Genomic DNA, 16,638 nt, shown 5'->3' on the forward strand with positions numbered 1-16,638 from the left:
GGTATCAGGGCCAAAAAATCGCATCAGTGCAAGACTGGTTAGAACTGAAGAAGCCTTTTGGATGAGAGGCAAAATCTCTTTTAGAAAACTTCACGTGCAGTTGCCTAAACTGCACTTTTTCAAGTATTGCTTTATGTTTACTAACGCATGGAAATCTAAGTTGACCTAAGCCAGTAGAAGACACGGATTTAACCATATCACCACCAATAACAAGAAAATAATAGTTAATCAACAAGAAACAAAAGAAAAAACTGATTACAGTTTGCAAATAAAAAGGTATGTCTTTAAATCAGACTCTGTTATTTTAGTTTTATCAGTAGACTATTCTGAGAAGCTTCTGGAAGAAAATTAAGAGGTTTAACCAAATCATCCAGTTTGAAAGACAATTCAGACAGCAGGAAAGTAAATTAACTTTTGAATTTGGAGAATTAATTCAAGAAAAAAGTTCGGTTATTTCTCGTATGAATTAATACATTTGGAAATCATAACTAGCCAAAAAAGTATACATTAATAAGACTCCAAAGTGGTGATTGGAAATGGCTTGGTAGAAAGTATAAATAAATAACTAAAAACAGCAGAAAATTCAGCCTTTAACAAATGGTTCTTATTGCCTGTTGAATCCAGAAACGGTTTTCTGCGACTTGAATGTGACCGGCAGCTGCCTGTGCTTTGGCGAGGCCGCTCGTCCGTCATCACTCCTCCCACACTTTCAGTGTCACGCTTTAAATTTGAACCCATCAGCTGTTTGCCACCCTGCATCGCCCTAATACAAACACAAGCAAACAAACACACATGAAGTGTCGAAGTGCACATAGACAATGACCAACCATGCCCACCAGGCACACTAACGTGTGTGAACCCTCAGACACACTTAAAGCCCACGCGTCCAATGCATATGCAAATCAATCCATCTGTTCTCACTCCACACAAGCTTTGACATGTTCACGCGCCCTCTTCGCTCTCACATTCACTATGTGTGGCGTCACCAGTCACTGTGTCAATACTGCGTGATTGACATAGACTGTCTCTACACCAGGCCTTTGAGATTGTTGCACTGTTGGAGACAATAAAACAAAATAGGAATATTCATCTGATGGATTGTCAGCGTCCACCTGGAATAATACATGCCCAAAATGCCGTTAGCTAAGCCCTCCACTGTGTCCTCATTAATTATAAGGCATAGAATGTCAGGAAAAAACAAAACAAACAGACAGCAGCAAATTGGTGTTTTAAACTGTCAAATGGAGCCATTTGTGGTTTTATATTAGCACAATGTTTAATCTGAAGTGTTGAATTACAGTGTAAATAAACAGCAGCATATTCACCTTGCATTGATATGGAAAGCAAGAGCAACATTTTAATATATTGGACTGGTTTTATGTCCCTGGGTTCGGGCTGCTGCTGGATTTAGCAGTAATGCAGTGTTTTAGAGAAGGGCTTATCAGCAGCAGCCCAAGGAATTAGGAATCCTCCATTTGTCACAATCCTGAGAAAAGAATAGACTACATACTTGAATTTTTGACTGATTTACTGTCAGTACATGCCTGGTAGTGGGGTGAAAAGTGGACCTGACTTGCCAAGGCCCACGTAGGAAAAGGGGCCCATGAAACCTACTAGTTTTTTATATGTTTTTTTAAGGATTTGGGCTCTCCAAAAAAGTGTTGTCATAATTTATTTAAAATGTATATTGATAACATCAACTTAGAGAAAGAATTTTGTCACAGTCCATCCAGCCCATTATGGAAGTGCAAATGGTTTAGTCAGTCCAACAACAACTGGTGACATGTGTAACATCAGTGAGCCCAGATTGAATGACCTGTGGGCTAGACATCATGCTCCTCAAAAAACTTAAATCATGGCATAAAAAAGGAGAAGAAAGAAAAGGAAAGAAAGCAGAAAGAGGAGATGCTGCTGACTGCTTTCTTTCCCGAAGGTGTTCCAAGTTTTCTTGTTATGCAAAGTCCAATTAAAGTTTACTCCAGACAGCTACCGTCATATGCTGTCAACCAGGCTGTTTGCTGTTATAAGTGTAAAGACAATTATGGGCCAGCTAACCTTAGTTGTTAACATAAACCAGTTTCAGAAACTAACAGTGGCGCTTGATCAGGCGCAGCAGGTGAAGCAGTTGTGATCGGTCCTGGTGGCTCTTCTGACAAGGTGAGATCATTATTTGAGGATTCCGGGAAGAGCAAGAGCCCTCTTGTGGATGCTTATTGTTATGACTTTTTTGTTGACACTTAAATCTCTCTCCATCCCTAATCAAAAGTTAACCCCATTTGAAAGACAATCTGTCAACATTATAAGGAAATACACTGCGATACACTGCAAAAAATGATCTAGAAATAAGTACAAAAAATCTTAAATTAAGTGTATTTACCCTTTTTTTGAGTAGGCAAATAAAATTATATTTTTACTATAATAAGATCATTAGATAATATACTCTTAAAATAAGACATTGTAATTGTTTTTTCTTATTTTGAATTTAAATTGTCTCTATCCATTGGTAAAGTGTCTCACTTTCCTCCTCAATTCAAGACAAAACGCACTTATTTTTAGAAAAAATGACTTGTTTAGATTTCGATTTTTTGCAGTTTATGTTTTATGATTTTTAAAAACTTATCTTGTGGCTCTAGAAAATTTAAGCAAGCTTGCTCTAAAAAGTAGAGTTATTTTTATGTTAAAATACCAATTCTTTATTTTTGCAGATGTAGTATATCTAGTTCATAATGACAGGGGTGCCCCACTGTGAATTTCATCCCAAAATGCAAGATTATTTTTTTAAAGATTCAAATTTACTGTAGAGAATGGAGCTGCACTGATCAGGATTTGCATATAATCTCTCATATGTTTTATTTTATTTTTATTCAATAAGTATGAGAAAAATAATTTTTCAATTTGACCGGCTTATAACAAATCAAACAGATCAAAATAAGCAATAATAGGATTGAATAGGATTCAATAATTTCAAACTGGGAATTAACAAGACGTCTATAAAATGAGGAGACATGTGCTAACCATACAGTTTCCACCCCTCTAATGTCTGTTATTTGCCATTTTCGTCTGTCTGATGTGAAAAGGTCACCTGATTGGGCTTCTTTGTATCCTGTTACATTGGACATTTAATCTTTAACACTGCTAGTCCCAGCTGTGGTCTGTCTCTCTCTCTCTCTCTCTCTCTCTCTCTCTCTCTCTCTCTCTCTCTCTCTCTCTCTCTCTCTCTCTCTCTCTCTCTCTCTCTCTCTCTCTCTCTCTCTCTCTCTCTCTCTCTCCCCATGTATCCTGACAGCTGTCTGGACCTTTATGACTCTTGGACTTTTGAGAGAATGCTGAAAGAATTTTTTTCCCCCCTTCAGACTCATGTATAGCAAACATTAACTGCGGTTTTGTAAAAAACAAAAAAACAAAAAGGAAAACAAAAATATATGTGACGAGAACAATGATGTCTTACTAAATGTTTTGTTTTTAGAAGTGTTGGTGATGTCATTTGCTTCCTCTGCCCACATGTTAGCTCACACACACACTGAACATTTTGTAACTCAGCCACCACAGTAGTGGCTCTCAGATCAGCGAGGGTGCTCAATGTTTAACACGCTTATCATTTCAATAGTTCATTATTTCAGCTTAATTTTAGCTGTCTGTGAAACTGAGTGGTATATGGCCTTGAATTGGAGCCTAAACTGTAATGCTGCCTGGCTTCCAAACTAATTTTAATTGGCTGTTTTAGCAGAAGAAGGTAGACAGTGCATAGCAATGATTTTTTTATTTGAAATTTCATTGCACTTTTCATACATTTTCAAACCAAATTAACATCAAATATCAAAATGCAGGATTTAATTAGCCACCTCTGGCAAAGTCTTTGTGTAGAAGACTTTGTGCTGCAGCTTGAAGGCTTCACGCAGTGAGAGAAAGCGACCAAGTGGGCATTCATCCTCTCAACATCTAGCCTTAATTAGAAGCCTAATTACACAGGGAAATGGGATGCCATGGGAGAGAAGAGGGTGGGCTGGAGGAGGCGAAGAGAGGAAAGATGTCGAGGAGGCGAAGTGGTGGTGTTGGTGGGGTTTCGTGTTTCAGAGCAGCGGTGCCTCTTAAAAATAACCCCAAGCCTTCCACCATATTCACAATAACACACAGCAAGTCCTCTCTCTTCTCTGACCTGCCAGTGGACCAAAACACAACAGCTGCACAGGCTGCTTAGGCAGAGCTCCCACGCCTAGATCAGTCCACCCCACCCCCATCACAGTCTGCTCCACCTCCAATATTTCACCCTCATCCTTTGGAATATGCACTGAGCAAGAGAACTTTTTTCAGCGACACTATCTGGTCTTGAATTTGTCATTATTACTCTCCTAATTAGTGACTGCTTTGGCCTTAATAATAAAACAAACAGAACATTGTGTGCCAGCTTGATACTTTAACTGCTCTGCCAATAAGGGAATACACAAAACAAACAAACCTCTCAGCCAAGCTTTTTCTTCTCCATAAGAAAAGTGGCAAGTAGTAACAGGAAAATATCCACCTTTTAAAATATACAAAGCAGTATATAAGTAGGACCTGGGAGGAAAAAGATAAGAAGTTTTACATTACAAATAACTCTCTGAGATGACTTTGTATTTAGCGCCCTGAGTTGAAACAACCTTTTGAAACTTCTCTCGGATGCCTTTGTAAATTTCTGTATATCCCTCTTTGAAGATAGGTTGAGCTGGCTGGTGAGAGAACAACTATGGATTTTATTTTCCTTTTCATGCCACAGATGCTAAGTGTTGTTCTTTTACTGCCTCATCCTTCTGCAATTTATTTGAAACAAAAGAAATAAATACGAATTAAACTTAAAAAAAAAAAAAGATGCCCTTTTGTCACTGTGGGTATGGTGTGTTTAGGTAGCACTGTTAGCCTTCTCCTTTACATATTTTGCAAGTATGGCAAAAATTCTGGCCTAATTTGGCAGGATGTTTTCTGTGTCCCATTAGATAGTTTCAGTCTTTTTACTATAATTTTCTCTTTTCCAATTCTTCAATAAAAGTCTTATTTTGTAAACTGTTATTAGTGGTTTACCAGGATCTAATCCTTCAGAGGTAACAGGTGACTCAGCCTGTGTCTGTTTTGGGGACACAAAGATCATAAAAGTGTAAATTAAATGATGCCTTGACATTGATAAAATACCGTAACTGTATATTCATACAGAGGTTTACCGTAATTTGATGGCCTAATCTTTGGGGAAACTCCTACCAATCATGTGTCATGTTGCGTAGATAATTCAAACCATTCATCATTTTATTACCCCTGGTCATAATTAAATAATCCAACATTCAAGGACTATGGATCATTTTTAGAACCCTGTTTCTAACACGATATATAACACAGCGTTGATGAGTTGAGGTGTATTGGCAAAGGTATATTATTGTTTGGGTGTTGTGTCCACATAAATCTGGCCATATAGGGGTAAAAAAACGCTCAAAGTGGAAGCATTTCAAACTGGCAGTTTTTTGTTTCTGTGTGAACATATGAGCCTTGTCATTTATGAAAAGATGAAATTATGTCATAGCTTTACCCCCATGGTTCATTTTGCTTCCATCCTTCTGTGTTTACCTTGTATGAATTGTCTGCTCATAGGTTATGTTATTGTTAAGAGTTTTGATGTGTTTCTCTGGCAGTGTCACAGTGCCACCAATAGGTCTGGCATACATACTGCAGAATCTTCGGTGATGCTTTGTCCACTCGTGCGAACACACCTTTCTTCTAAAACTTTTTAAAAAAAGCTGTTTGTTTTTTTTTGGTGTGTTAAAAGATATCTGCTCTTAAGTTTTTAATTACTCCTAGGCCCCAACATCCACTGTATAAAGGTTGTCATTCCTAAATAAAAACAAAATTCAAGATGTCTATTATAAACACAAAAAGCTTTTATTTGAGGAAATTATACAGTCAGTAGGACATATTGTTGGAGATTGATGTGGTTTATCCCCTCTCTCTTTGGAAAACAAAGGAATCCTCTGCTTTTGGACATTTACTTATGTGCAGTCTTTTCTTGATATAAAAAAAAATGTTGCACACCTTTTTTGGTTTCACTTCTGCGACAGTTGTCCTCCAAAAAGAATAGGAGATTACTGGTATCATTGCTTGGAAGGTGGGAAATGGTTAGGCAAGTTCTCAGCAGTTACTCCATGGTTAGAGCACTAGACTCTGCACTTCCTCCTTTAGTGTCCCGTCCCACCCCCAGCTGACTGCTTCCACTTCTTGCGACTGCTTCCTTTCTTTAGTGCCACTTTTTCTGCAACTGCAGGTCTCCTGTTTGTCCTCTAATGTGGCTTCTCTTGCCACAATTTATTGTTCTTCAGCCTGCTGACCCACTATGTTTAACTTCATTCTCCAAGTGTTCCTCTTTCATGGAAATCAAATAGGATTAAGTTAAATACAGAAATACTTACATTATAAATTAAAGACATGAATTACAGTAAAACCAAAACAAAACCAAAGATGCAACAGTTGCACAATTGTTTTTCTTTTTTTTTCCCATGAATATACTAGAGTATGTCAAGTAAAGAAATGTGGAAAAGCCTAAATTAGGTGTTTGATTGTTAATGACACTGTATAGGTATATAAAAAAGGCCTAACTTAAGCCCCATTTACACTACCCTTTGAAACCGTGTCGAATGCAGTCCGAGCACGGGAACAGAGATAAATGTTGAGTGTAAATGGCACCCATACCATGCCAGACAAAACAGAACCGCACTAAACTTGTACTACAGTAGTTCAACTGGGCTCAGCAGGGTTCAGTTCTGGCACGGTTGTATGATAACAAAGAGCGCATGAGCAGACCGCATCAACTCCTTACAGTCAGCTTCTAGTAGTTGGCAGTAATGTGCAAGTAAGTTTCTTGCCAACCCCAATAAAATAGAAGAACAAGAACTGTAAACAACAATCAAAATCATTTATTGTATCAACTTTCCAAAAGCGGACTGTCAATTTACCAAAGGCTGCATTCTTCGACTGACTCTACACAAACAACAAAATATTACTATGAATGTTACGGGTGCCACCTTTTTGATTTGCTTGATTCCCTCCTTCAATCCTAGAGAGCAGTAGTACTGTAGACCGTCACTAGGAGGCGAGAAACCATGCTAACCTGATGTGTAAATGATTGTAAGGAACCAAGCTCGGCATGGTTAACTGATCCAAGCTTGGTCTGAACTCGGCACAGAACGGTTTCAAAGGATAGTGTAAATTGGCCTTTAGACACCGCAAAAATCAACCTGTATTTGAAATATTCCAGGTTATCCAGAACTGGTTTTATCTGCACGGTGAATGCTGAGAGGATTTTTTTAAGATGCCCTAAACAATAAAAAAAGGTCATCATTGAAATCAGCACTGCAATTATACAATAAGTATTGACCAGACACCACCTTTCCAGTGCATCTTTCCTTACATCATAACTTGGCTGAATTTGTTTATGTAAAGAAAACTGCTTGTCTATCTCCCACAAAACTGCTCTGTTCTACACAATAACTACAAAATTGATTATCTATCAATTTTTTTTCAATTAACAGGGTGTTAGAAGCATTAAATCATTGGACTAAACTATTGGACTAAATATTTTTAAGTCTCTGTCTTCATTCAGTGTTTGGTTATCTTCAGCTATGTTAACATTAAGTTGAGGAGTTTGAGGAGAAGTGTTTCTTCTTTCAAAAATAACTTGGAATAGCAGTCTGCTTTACACTTCTTTTTTGAATATAAACAAAGGCAAGTAAATCTTTACTTGACATTTCCACTGTGCATCTTTATTTTGCAGCACCAATCTCATGTTGTCAACCTGTCACTACCCTCTTCTTGAATGTCTTTCCTCCCTCAGCCCATTTCCTCTCATTCTCCTTTAACTTCCACAGCCAGGATTTTTTTTTTTTTTTTTCGCTGAGTAGTCATGTCTTAATTATGAAAGTAGACATTAATGGAAGCCTTGGGTCTCGAAAGACTGATATGTCTTCCTCATGAAAACCATATGAGGGTCACCGTGAGTAAGTGTTAATGTGGTGTTAGTGTTGGCTCCCAGCATGCTGGTCTCAACTTGCTCTCAGCATTTTTTATATGCTGCGAACACGCTGATCTGTCCTCTACTGATGCACTGAGAAGATTGCACATCTTGCAAAAGTGAGGCAAGTTGGAGCAGCTGGGAAAACTTTGTTAATTGTAACCCGCAATGTATGATGCTCTACAGGAGATGTTGCAAATGTGATTAAGATTATTTGACTATATAAAGCGCAAAAATCATTAGAAAGTAAAATTATAGCTGCACTTACTGATAATTAAACTGTGAAACTGGTAATTACAGTGAGTACAAATACTTCCTTGGAAATATATATAGATAAAAAAAGATAACATCAGATGATAGTTATCCTGAATGATAAAGTAATTTCAAAAATAGTTTTGCCAATGAAACTGTGACCGACACTACAATGATCCTTGGTTATATATGGATTTTATACTCTCAGTAATAATCTACAAAGTATTATTTTTGTTTTATTGAATTTGTATAAACTATGAATGTTTTTCTTCCACTTTCTCTGTTATCTACTACTCTGTATTGGTCCATCACATAAAATTACAATGAAATACTGAGACGTTTGAGGATGACAAAATGTGCTCAAGGGGATTGGAGACTGCCAGAGTGGTCTGATCTTGAACTGAAGCGACACTTGTAGAGGACTGATCTGATTGAGAAGGGATGGGTGGACTGTTTCCTTTTACCGAGGAGGCTGGGTTATATTTCCTCCTCATTCCTAAAGTTTAATCATGGCAGAGGACTAATGTGTGCTGAGAGACAGGCTTACAGTGAGAGAAACAACACCATCAATGATGTCACTGTCTGTTATTAATGGGGTGACACCCTTTAATAAAATCATTTGAAATTCTAACAGTTCCTGCCTCTGCACTCAGACATCTCTTCATTCCAAGACGTATGCAGCTTTTTGCACTGTTTTGCAGATAAGCGTGTCAGTTAGGGAAAATTCTGTAGAGTTTTACCCTCAGCTTCTGGCTAGTAGGCAAATCAAAAGCTGGACATGGCCGCAAGACTGCCATGCAAATATATATTCAAATGGCCCAGTTCACATGCTGTGATTTGTCTTTTGTACCTGCCAATCGGGGGTTTCGTGCTCTCATGTCCCTGCTCAGTAAGTGGTACTTTTCAGGAATGAAAATGGAAGGTGCCAGTCATGGGAGGGACTCCATACACCACTCCGCAGGCATGAGGATTTGCTTAAGCGCTACCTGTGCTTTCTCTCAGTCTGCTTGATTGAACTAGGGAAAAAAATGGCTGTGGAGAATGGGAATAAACATTTGTCACACATCAGGGATGGTATGCTACACCTTTCCTGTTACCTGTGGAGCTGTCAGTCCTCAGGCTGTTTGGGTTTAACATTTAAGTCCTTATTACAATTCTTACTGATCATATGATGTGATTACAGAAGTTAATATAAACATCTAAAATACAATACTTTATTATATTCAAGCAGATGTATAGATAAAGTCCCTGAATCGACAATTACAATGAGCTTATTTTAGTCCTAGCAGTATTCTCATTAATTTGCAGTGTCAAAGCTGCACATAAAAACAGACAATTCTGGGTTTGAGTGTATAAGAAAAGCTTCTTTGGTTACGGGTCCGACAAGGCGGCTCTGAAACAAACTACATTTAAACTAGGGCTATTAGGGCTATGTAACTATTATTTTACAAATCTGTCAAAAATTAATCTGTCAATAATTTTTTCGATTAATAAGTGAATAGCCAAAGATTCTTTAAAGAAGCCTTTTTATTAAATTAAACCAGATGGAACTACATTTTTTCCACTTAAAGAGGTCTGGATGGAGCAGAATTTAGCTTTTATCTTAAATGAACAATGTTAATATCTTTTTTTTTTTTTTTATCTTGTTAAAATTACTGCTCCAAGTAGGTTGCTCTGTCGGCTAAAGGCATGTTTTACAGTCTCTATACCCCAGTTAACGGTTAATCGATTATTAAATTAGTTGACGATTATTTCAATAATTGATTTATTACGATCAATCAGATCAATTGTTTCTGCCCTAGTTTAAACCCGCTTCAAGAATAGATATGTTTGAAGCTACCGCCCCGTGGCTTCTTCATTATGGTGCACCTGTACGCATTACAAGCTATACACTGATAAGTTTGTGCTTGCAAGCCAACACAGCATCCACCACCATTAACACGAATGCGGCAAACAAAGAACATCAACCGACTTTAGTAACGTTTCACAGCTGCCCTTTAAATTAAGATCACTTTTCAAAGGGGATGACCGATGAAAGTAGTATTTAAAAGTAATGCTTCTCGTTTGTCATTTTTAGTATGAAACTTAAGGGACACCAAGATTTTAAGGAGCCATGGTGATCATAAAGGGCTGGTCAGACTGCCCAGTTATTTCAATTGGATTGCCTTATAATAGGTTATATGTTAATAAAAATACCATGTATGCCTTTTATAATGTGTCATTTCTTATTCCCATGGAATGGAAAATGGTCCTAAGTATAAAATACTTTCCTGGGTATTGATAGTGAGGCAGAGGCATGTGGGATTTTCCAGGTGTGCCTTCCTCTTCCCAACAAAGAGCCAGACTCCAGAACTGAGTGGGAAATATGTTACTTCTTGTATAAGCTTTTAGTCTTTAACCCCCTGTCTTAGAAAGCAGAGCTCTATGTAAAAGACACGCAAAGCACTGAAACAGGCTGAAGTTAGTGTAAGTCACCTGATGCAAAACTTTTTATGTATTTAAAAAAAAGGTATACATAAGATAAATAACATTAAATCATATATTGTGTTTTTTTTAGTTTAGACATTATGAAAAAAAGCAGCTGGAACCTGCAACGGCATTCCAAATGCACTTTAACATCAATGCATGTGACTGTTGGTAACATGCATTCACAACTATAGATGAATGAATTTGTGAGGACACGGTATAATGTTTATTAAAGTGCTATGTGATTGTCTGTGTACTGTGTAAAGATGTCCTTATAAAGCATCCTCTCTAGTACAGTGCTGCCTTGTGGTGCCAAAGTAATAGGAGTTGAGTTCAACAAACGGAAAAACACAGCAAAGGCGTGGTGGTTGTTTGGGTGGGGGATAGGAGGGGTGAGGCATGGAGCTTAGATGAACAAATGCATGTCAGGGTTGGAAAGTAGAAGGGATGTAGCGTGTTTCACAAAACAAAGCATAGATGGCCTCGAGACATAGAAGATAAAGAAGCGAGGATGAGTGTAGGAAAGTACACAGAAAAGTACAGTGTCAATTCAGCAGTTAGCTTTTTTTTTTTGCATATCACAGTGCAGCTAAAGACCTCAGTAAACTCACAAAATAATCATGTTTCACAGAACAGTGAGCTTGTTTTAAAGCTTTATTTTGCAGGCCCTTTAGAGGCCTTACTATCCTCACACATCTTTGTCTTGCCTGCACATCGGTTGGATGATCTTAGCTTGGATTTTGATGCATTGTCAGTCTTTGTTCAAGTCACCATTTGGTCCATTTGAAAAAATTATCCCACCTAAGATTCCTAGTAACCATTAGATAGGGCTGCAGATCTTCTGTGTGGACCATCAGCATTTCTGCCATAAATCCATAATTGATGCCCCAAAGCTTGTCAGTGCTGAACTGTTTGGATTTGATTTTTCGACCTTCTAAAGCTTCCTCTTACCAGAAGTAAAAAGACTGAATTATGGGTTGCAAATGTACGTTAGGAAATGACTTCTTACCATGCTACTCTGAACCTGTTTGTGTTTGAATACATTATTGGGGTCGTCGATTAAAGCTGACCTATTCTTATAACCTGTGGTCAGTTGAGAAGTCCCACTAGAGAAGTCCCTGATCCAGCAGCATATAATGGGTCTAATGCCAGGTCCACCAGCATGTCAGGTCTGATAATAAAAGGTGAAGAAGTCAGCAAACAGCTTTCCAACATATCTTCCAGGTAGTTCTGAAGGGCCGGGCTATGGTGTCCCCATGTAGACTGGTTTGCCTTGTAGACAAACTGGAAAAGGTCAAAATACAGTGGTACATTTTTTGTAGTGCTAAAGAACAAGCCTTTAAATATTGTTACCTGTCTGTAGTTGAGGGCATGTATGACCATAGTCTTGGGCACCAGAATGACGGTAGCTGTTTTTACACAGGATGGTGCTTCAGTCAGTAACTTATATCGATACGTCTGTCCGTTGTTAGTTAGTTTGTGAGTGGTTGTTGGGCTAACTCCAGTGCATTGTTGTTTTTGACAGTTAATAAAAGTTATCCTGTAGCTTCTCAGGCATTTAGTCTTGGAAAACTTTTAATAGGTTGTTGCAGGGAAAGCATCTGATGTCAATGTCTTATTTTGGATAGTTTGCACTCTTTGGAGACATGTCATTCTGGTTATTCGAGGCATTTCTTATGGAATGCTGGAGAAGGCCGCTGTCTTATCTAATTTTTTTGTCTTCTTTGTGTAGGATGATGGTTTTAGTTAATGATTGAAAGGTATATGCCTTCATGCCTGCTAATGTACACTTATTGAATTCCTTTTGACAAGTTTTCCCTTGAAGGCTCCATAGGCATATCCCATCTGGAGATATGCTGCATTGTTTTTTTTTATTCATTTTTATTTTTTTGTACTTGAGGTACAGCTGGTAGAGCCTCTTTTCCCCCCTTTTCCTTCATATGCTCCATAGCCATGCAGGTAAGATAAACCTAAAGATAATGTCAAAAGTCATTTAACACTTAAGCTGTGTCAGATTGATGTGTCAGAGCCAGATGCCATACCAGGCTCTGACACTCGACACTGACATTGTGGACTCGTCACCACCTGTAATGGCGAGTACCACTGTTATGTCTCCTGAACAGCAGAAGTGATTGCTCTTGCTAAAGCTTTAGACTGTACAGGAAAATGAGAAAATGTGTCCAAATTTGGAAAAAGCTAGGCTTGACATAGAGAGACAAAAGCTTCAAATTATAAAAGTAGGCGAACTTGAAGGTAGTGGTGAGTGCCCCTTCAAATCACATTCAGATAGTTAGACAATTATGGTGACTTCAGGTGGGTCCCTAAGTTTAATGAAGAGGACCCAGAGATTGTTTTCTTTTTTTTTTCTTAGCACACGCTCATCTATGGTCAGAATCTTCATCTATGTTGGAGTTATGGTGTATTTTGACGGGTAAAACAAACAGACCAAAACCCACACCTTATACCAAGCACATAAGGCCTAGGGTGGTAATGCTTGCAATACATTCTGAGGTATTGCTGAATATGTCAGAATTTAATGTTTTTATATCTTCCAATGTGTCAGTATTTTCTCCTACTTCTAAATTTTTCAGACTTCATCTGATTGCATCATCCTGCCAGACAGTTCTCTAACACTTTTTGTCGGTGGTATATATGATTAGTGGAGACCAAACGACCAAACCAATTGAATTTTTTCTGTTGGCTTTTCACCGAAATACAGTTTAAGTAGTTAAAACACTTTCCCATCAGATGAGAATTGTTGATTTTGAAATATAGCTAACGCAGTGATGGCATGGTATTTACAAGAAAGACTTTTGAGAATTTTATGGGATAATTGAAACATAAACTCAATTTCAGTGTTAGGGTTACTCTGACCTATAATGATTATTTAGTTTTTTTCATAAATGCTTATTCATCCTGCCTCTTGCTCAGAATCCTAGCCAGACTATATCCTCTACCATATTTGGGAATGAGTGTGTGCCTCCTACATGTTCAGGATTTAAAGGTAGAAGGGTGACGTCATTGCTCCTCAAGAGTTTTGTAAATGGCAACAGCTTTTTGCGCACATAAGCATTGCTGTACATCTCTAAGGTGTAGCTGTCTTTCAGACAGCAAAGTTCAGTATCCTGTATCTCTTGATTTCAATGTTGTTGGAGAGTTTACCTCAGCTCTCATGTGTTCCAACTGTTCTCATATTGTGTTCTTTTGCTTCAAAAATATCTCCTTCTGGCTTTTTTGTTGGTATTCCCTAAGCTTCTATATCTATTGTAAACACAAAAAGTACTTCTTTTTATCCCCTTCCATTCTCTGTTGCTCTGGGTCAAAGTGTAGGAGTTCTGTGCAACTGGTAATAAATGCGAAAGAGTATCTACTTTGGCCAGAGTGTGGTGAGCCACTGCAGTGATATGAGTGAGAGGGAAGTTTGTGATCGTTTTGCAGCACTATATGAGCTGTGATGTCTGCAGGGATGTTAGGTGGGAGGACAAGCTGCTTTGATGCAAATATACAGTTGCTAAATAACCTGAGAAATGCATATCAACGCAGACAGTCAAAATATAACATATAAGACGCAAGTGTTTTATTACTGGTCTGTCATACTACATCTCAGCATGTTTGAATGCTTTAATGTATATATAACAATTACTTTGCGTCAAGTATCAATGTTTTTATTGCTTTTTCACCTAATAAGACTTACATTTTCCATTACATTTGTAACCTTTCCTCATTGACTGCAGATCCTTCACATTTAACTTTTAACACTCAGAATTAAAAGTAAAATGTATCAGGTAAACAGCATCAGCAAGAAGCTAATTTTTTTTTTGCAAATGGTTATGAAAAGAAACATTTGATATAAGAATTACCAGTGTGACTTTTGGTACAACAGGGTCCAAGATTTTGTTATACAATCCTGATATGGCTTTAACAATTCATCAGCATAGTGTTTTATTCCATTGTGAAGAAATAACAAAAAATCATGCCCCAAAGTGTATTAAGATATAAAAAATGTTTCTGAGTGTGTAAATGTTTTACTATCATATGTAGATCACCTAGGAGACTGCAGAGGGCGCTGTAGGGTTTTTGGCCTAATGAGCAATGCCCACAGTATCCCATAAATCACTGCGGCTCTAAGCCATAGTTGCAGACTGTAAAGAGTTTGGGTAAAGTTAGCTGAAATGCACTTTTTTTTTTTTTTTTTTTTTTTTTTTACTACAGAAAATTAACTTTCAAACATGTTTTAGGCAATAAAGTGGCTTGGTTTATTGATATGTGATGCATCATGAGTAGAGTAGGAAGAAGTTGGAAGTACGAAATTTTAGGAAAGCAGCTAAAACATATTTCAGTGAAAATAGATTCTTGTTTTATTACAAAATGGGCAAGTTAAAGACATTAAGTAAACCCTCAATGTGCTAATGTCAGTTTTGGAGGTTTTAAAATGGTAAAATTTGTATTTAACTATAAAATGAGTGCAAATAAGGATGAAATGCAAATAAAACAGCTCAGAGATCGTCAGTCACAGAATATCGGTAGAAGCAATCTGCAGGTAAGAGGAAACCCTTTCCCCAAAGTTTCTTTTCACTGTTAATTTACATGACATTCCTCTCAGGATAAAATTTGAAAAATAACTTCAGCAAATTTTACAAAAAGCTGTCTGAGAATTACCTTTCATTGGCTTCACCCAGTTAACCAGTAAACTTTGCCACAGCGTTTGCTGTGGCTGTATATTTATTTTAAATTATTTTCTGTTATATTGTATTTATTGTACTTGATTAAAAGTATTGTGCACACAGGTTGTTTATGACATAGGGAGCTTTGTATTTTGACTGACAGCTCGTTAAGCTTTGTAACAATGACTGAGTCTCTGCTGACAATTCATTTAGGAAAAGTACATGTTAAATTTTAGGGCTTTTTTTAGAATTTGACCCAGTCAAATACAGCATTGTTTAAACATTTGGGACATAAGAAGAGGAGTAAAAGACATCTGGTCAACCCACTTAGTGCCCTGGCAGACTGGCACTAATTGAACTGCTTTAAACTACATTATTGACAATACAATTGATAGGTACAGTTTAAGCATCTAACATCCCTTTCCCAGTGGCCGAAAAACCCGTTTAAACCCCGGAACAATCGCCCTTTAGTGGCAGTGGGCACAGCTCACTGATGCAAGTCTATACGGGTCAAACAACTCACCTGGCGGCACATGTTAAAATTGTCTCGGCTCTGATAAGCATGTTGTGGGAACACCAGACCAAGTTTGACACGCTTTTTTACGTGATAGCCTTAAGCGCATTGTACAGACATCAATACGTTGCGCCAGTAGTGTCTGATATAACAAGCTGAAACAACTCTATTTACATTCGATGAACATGGCTTGGGTCATACACAATTGACAGAACAATCCAGATAGGGGCATAGTTAGTTCTGAGGAAAGGGCAGAAGGTCAGGGTCCAGAGAACTGAAGCTATAAGAATTGTATCTAACAGAGGCAGGAGAAAAACAAAAACAATGCATGTCGAGCTCAGGAGGTCAAAAGGAGGATTGCTGAAAGGTCTTCTCACACGGGTGGCTTTCAAGAATCTGGCAGTTAGCAACTAGAAGTTCCAGGAATATATAGTACTCCTCCTAGGTGCAGCAACTCCCAGTAATTCCTGTTGTAACCATTCTGACCTGATTGCAATTGCAGAAGAGGGAGCAAGGAATGATGATTTGGGACTGCACATAGAAGCTTCTCATAAATCAGTAGACAGGAATCACTACATAACGTATTTATAAGCAACAGTCTCTATTACAATGCTCCTGGAAGAACCTTTTACTTGTTTACTTTATAAAACATCTTCAAACATAGATGCCACAGCATGTATCCACTCACCTTTTCAGTGACTTTATTTAGTTATATTTTT

This window comes from Cyprinodon tularosa, unplaced genomic scaffold (assembly GCF_016077235.1).
Source record: "Cyprinodon tularosa strain WSP-4 unplaced genomic scaffold, ASM1607723v1 ctg146, whole genome shotgun sequence".
Taxonomy (NCBI): Eukaryota; Metazoa; Chordata; class Actinopteri; order Cyprinodontiformes; family Cyprinodontidae; genus Cyprinodon; species Cyprinodon tularosa.